A 6,000-nucleotide genomic window follows, 5' to 3' on the forward strand; every position below is an offset into this window, starting at 1 on the left:
GAGCATAGGGGCAAGGGGTTGAGATTGCCGAAGGGGTATATGCTGAAGCATTATGCGTGATACGTAATGGAATAAAATAAAGTGTGCCTGTGGAGTTTTATAGGCACGGAGATTTAAGAACAAATAATATTTGGTGCAGGGTAAGTATCGGGTGTTGTGGGCTGCAAGATAATAGAAATTAAAGTCAAGGGGGAATATTTCTCATAAACAAAACAAAAACATAAAAAAGATGAAATCTTATTACATTTTCATCAGGCACTCCCTTTTTCTCCCTATCTCTCTATTTCTCTTTCTCTTATACTTGCATTTACAAAACATGACAATACGAAATGTAAAAACAGAATTTTGACAATGAAGACCTGTGTGTCGCCCCTCAACAATCCTGGTACGGGGAGGGGGCTAGATTTGAGGGCCCGGGAGAATACGGGCAAGTTGTTGAGATGGGAGATGAGAGGGAAGAATCTCTGAAGCATTATACGTGATGCATAATGAAACACAATAACCTGTGCTTGAGGATTGTTATGCACGAAGATTATAGTACGTGGCGCGAAGAAAGTATAATGTGGGCTGCAAGATAATAGAAATTAAAGTCTAGGGGGAATATTTCTTGGAAAAAAACAAAAAGGTAAAATTTGATAAGAGCGGCAACCTTCTTCAGGCTTTTGTTTTTCATCTTATTTTTTCTCCCCCCCCCCCCCCCCCCCCCCCCCTATTAAGTACGCGTATATACAATACCAGACGTATAAAAGCATTATTTTGACTTGTGAAATTCTCTGGCGCTGCCCATGCCTTGAAGGCTGTCACGTGTACAGTAAAATATATTAACCTTTATAAGGTTGCAATATTATTGATTACCTGTAGGCCAGTATCATATCTTGACTTACCTCGATGTTGGATTTGAAGTAAATCAAACTTTTTTCGCCCCTCCGCATCGTCTTGTGTACGATTATTATCATGTATGAAAATATTAGACGAAAAATCTCGATTTCTTCTTTCGCACAAGCTACAAGGAAATATTTATGTTGGATGTCTATTTCAACATTGTGTCGTATTGTGTCAAAATCTCAATGTGGACGTCAACATTTTTATATTTTCTAACAATGTCATTTTACCATCATTATCATACTCTGAAAGATTTTATTCACAATTCAATAAACATTCGTTTCCTTCTTAAAATTAAAATGAGCAATTTATGAAATACATGTATACAATAAACGAAGGGGGTGATTAATTCTTTTTTTGTCGACTGAAACCTTATATACTACATAAGTTTCAGTCGACAACAATGTACTACATATAAGGTTTCAGTCGACAACAATGTACTACATCAGGTTTCAGTCGACAACAATGTACTACATATAAGGTTTCAGTCGACAACAATGTACTACATAAGGTTTCAGTCGACAACAATGTACTACATAAGGTTTCAGTCGACAAAAATATACTACATAAGATTTCAGTCGACGACAATGTACTATATAAGGTTTCAGTCGACAACAATGTACTATATAAGATTTCAGTCGACAACAATGTACTATATAAGGTTTCAGTCGACAACAATGTACTACATAAGATTTCAGTCGACAACAATGTACTACATAAGATTTCAGTCGACAACAATGTACTACATAAGGTTTCAGTCGACAACAATGTACTACATAAGATTTCAGTCCACAACAAACATAATTTTCTGACAAGAAGGAGGGGAAAACACTTCAAACGACCAAGAACATTTTTCTTCATAACCTTACTTTTTGTTCACAACTGTGAAATTAATATTTGTTGACGTTATAATCTTTTTTTTCATTACAGTTTTATCCATGTGCCCATTCTCACATTGAGAATATCGCAGCAGGGCCATTGCAAGAATATGGAAAGGAACATATACAGAGAGGGTAGGAGAGAAGAGAGAATGAGAAAGCAAGAGAGGGGGTGAGCGAGGGAGGAAGGGGGAAGAGAGAGAGAGAGAGAGAGAGAGAGAGAGAAAGAGAGAGAGAGAGAGAGGGGGACAGGGCAAGTAATGCCAAACCATTTTGAATGGAGTGTAAGAATTTCGGTTGTGTTATTCTAAAACATATTACTAAACCAACACCACCAGAAATTCACCAGATCCAATAAAGGTAAACATAAAATTATCCTACTCATATTATAATCATAAAAACTATCGGCACGGCTTCAAAAAACGATTCTGATAGGCAACAAAATAATAAATGAACAAAATAGACAAATAAAAAGGACCACATATTTCTTAATTTATTGACCTAGCTTTGATCGAGCAGAAATACGCCGATCACAATTACGCATTCACCGATTTTTATTGCAAGGCAGCAGGATATAATCAGTCAGTCATTTCGAAGTTCAATTTTATATTTCCACCGTCACAATAGTAGAAGAATTCGTGCAGCTTGTCAAATTAATACGTCATCAACCCCAAATGATCAGCGCGCGGCGATTGCGGCATGAAAAGGGCAATCTTGAATGCTTCGTGCAATAAAACCACGGCATAAAAGCCCCCGGTGACGGCTCTTACATACTCGCCCAATCCCTATTCATCATCATCATCAGCATATTGATATATGAAAAACGTCACGAAAGTATCGACGTAAGTCGGCGACTATTTTCGGTCGCCCGCTCGGATATGATGCGGAATATTAAATACAATTCCGCACGTCTCTCACATTCACGCAACGGTGGTATTCGGCACATGCATGCGGGAAAGCATTCGCCATCTCCATGGTATATATATGAATTAATGAACATCTCTCTCTTCACTCTCTATCTTTCTCTCTCTTTCTCTCTCTCTCTCTCTCTCACTCACACACACTCTCTCTCTCTCTCTTTCATTAATTTTTCTATTTTCTCTCATTCTCCCGTCTCCTCATTCTCTATAAATATCCCACGGCCTCTTCCTCTGTATTTTCTATTTCTCCCTTCCATCTCTCTCTCTCTCTCCCCCCCCCCCCCCTCTCTCTCTCTCTCTCTCTCTCTCTCTCTCTCTCACTCACATTTATTCTCACTCTCCCTTTCTCCACCTCTCTTCGATTTTTAGGTTAGGTACCCCCTTTTTTCAGGTAGCTTAGTTCAAAGTTATATGTTTTCCGATGGCCTTAACAAAATCTAAAAAGATACATGCCGCAGTACATGAAGAAATTATGTTTTATTGCTAGACCCTCCCACTCCCACTCCCTACCCCTCCCCTCCCTCTAAGGAAAGAAGTGAAAGTTTATCATATTTTAAAACAAATTTACAACATTTATGACACAACAAAATTAATAATAATAATAATGATATTCATTTTGTAAAGGTTACAATGGGGATGGGGGGGGGTGACCAATGCTGATTACTACTAAATCCATGTAGCATTATCCATTACAGAGCTTGGTTGTAATTGAATATAATTAAAGACGCAATTTTATAGGAAAAATATGAATTTTAATTTCTTTAAGACGGATGTTTATTTGCATATTACAATACAAGCTGATGGGTTGCAAAGAACAACCTTTCTTTTCAAAGTATGCATAAAATTGGAATGTTTAAGGAAAGTAAATCAGTAGAGTCTACCTGAGATATTTTCATCCAGTGCTTGCTCCCTTGGTAACTTTATTTCCCCTGAACCCAATTACCAAATGCGTTAATACAACAGTTAAATGTGTGAGTGGGCATAGGTACGTGTTTGTGTGTGTGTGTGTGGGGGGGGGGTACGTATAATTGTTTGCCGAAAGCTGTTTTTCTTCTTCCAATAGTAAACAAACGGTCCCTGGATTTAGGAATGTTCTGACTAGGTTAATATAAACCATGAGACCCCCCCCCCCCCCCCCCCTCCCTAAAAAAATTGCTGACAGGAGTATTATCCCCCTTTTTCCTCTAGCGACGCCTATTAATAACATTTCGGGTTTTTTCATCAGGGAGTTCCACGGTCCAGCATTTATTCATTAATTGGCGCTTGAGTTGTCACTTCATTATATGCTAATTAGTGAGAGTGAGAATTTTTTTTAGGATGAATATAATTTTATTCTACATACTTCTCGTCAGAAAATATTTTCGATTTCTTTTTATATAAACATAAAACAAAGATTTAATTGCGGACCGTAAATCATCAACTTTAGCTATCTGCTTATGATTTTATATTTCACTGTTCGTCATAAAGGTGGATTAATTATTTTTACCCCAATTTATGGAATGATTTTGACAATTATTTATTCCTAATAGATTTAGATAATAGTATACTTTCTCAGATTTTATTGAATAATAATTTGTGAGTGATTGTTATGCATGACTGCTAAAGCACGTGTGTGCTACTATGCTAATCAACTAGGGGACCTACGTCATTAAGTCATAACTGACAGTAATGAGGATTAATGTCTCATAAAAGGGCACTAATATAGCACATCGACATGATTTTTATCCTGGGGGCTCACAGTAACGAGGCCATTACTTAGCCAATGAATCATGACTGTACGCAGCGGGGCTAAGGTACGTCGCCGCCCACACAAATACAAAAAAACAAAGCAAATGCAATAACATTTGCTGAGAATGTATACTATTATTTACATCTATTAGGAATAAATCATTGTCAAAATCATTCCATAAATTGGGGTAAAAATAATTATTCCACCACTAGGACCAACAGTGTATTAGAATTTTAGAGGAAAGGATGAAAGAAAGAGTCCTAGATATGCATACTGATATACAGACCGACAGAGAAAGGTGATTGTGGGTTAGGAAAGGAGAAAATTCATGCTGATAAATTTAGTATAAAAACTGTCTTGAAACCAAATACTAAGCTCATGGCGAACTATTAGATTTCGTTAAGTATTTTGTGACGCAAAGTCTCTCCAATATTAGAATTGCCAAAAATAAACAGCTTCAACTGTAATTCTCCTCCTAAATAAATTTGTGAATGATATAATGAATTACACGCTACAAATCGAAATTGCGTTTCATAAAACGCCTTTTTATTCAGCAGGAATCGCCGATCACACGAATGAACAGATCATCTTTCTACATAAGCAAACAAATGAATATTATAGATGAATTAATAAAAACAAAAAATATTATATATATACATAAAATGAATAAATAATTGGATAAGTATAGATAAATAGTTAACAGATAAATGAATAGATAAATGAATGGATAAAGATACAAAATAAATAAATACATGTATGAATGAATAAACAAAATTGAATTAATAAACGAATGAGCAAAGCAAAATTAATGAACATATAAATAAACGAATAATAATAAAAATAACAAGTATTGATAGAATCAATACAAAATAAAAAATAAAAAATGTAAAAGAAAATCTCGTTTTTTTTTTTTCGATTTTTCAACAAATTTTTTGAACGTTCAAAGTCTCCCTCCAGTTAGAATGTAATGACGTGCATCATACAATACACGTCTTTCAAGTCCCTGGAAACATTTATCTGAAGGACTACCTTTTGTTATAAATAAAGGATTTCCCGGAAGGATGACTTATTGAGCATGATGAAGAATGTTCGCCTATAATCATAATCCTCTGACGCTTCTAAAATAGCATTTTTAGCCTTTTTTTGCCTTCAGATTTCCAATTAATGGAACACACTTGAGAACCTACCGTCACGTCTTTGAGAGTACGCAGGGAAAAGATGTTCATGTATATACGTATAGAAACACTTAATACACTTCCAGACATACTCCTTTTTTTAAATCCATATTAATAATTAATTTCAATTTCCTTTTTGAATCCTCAACGATTCTAAAGTGCTCTTTATGGGGGGGGGGGGGGGTCAAAATCTTTTATTCATGTATATATGTATTTTTTGCGTTTCATTATGAATATATATCTTGAGAATGTAAGAGGTCATAAAGAACACTTGTAATCGATTTGAAATGTCACTGACTCAATGACCTCCTACTTAAACTAGTTCTTACATAAAATAAAAAAATATTGCTCGGTCCGAAATGTCTTCACTGTCCATGTAGCCTGTGTTCCGGGCTTAATACGTTCATATTTCCTCC

This window comes from Strongylocentrotus purpuratus, unplaced genomic scaffold (assembly GCF_000002235.5).
Source record: "Strongylocentrotus purpuratus isolate Spur 01 unplaced genomic scaffold, Spur_5.0 spur5_scaffold_21, whole genome shotgun sequence".
NCBI classification, from domain to species: domain Eukaryota; kingdom Metazoa; phylum Echinodermata; class Echinoidea; order Camarodonta; family Strongylocentrotidae; genus Strongylocentrotus; species Strongylocentrotus purpuratus.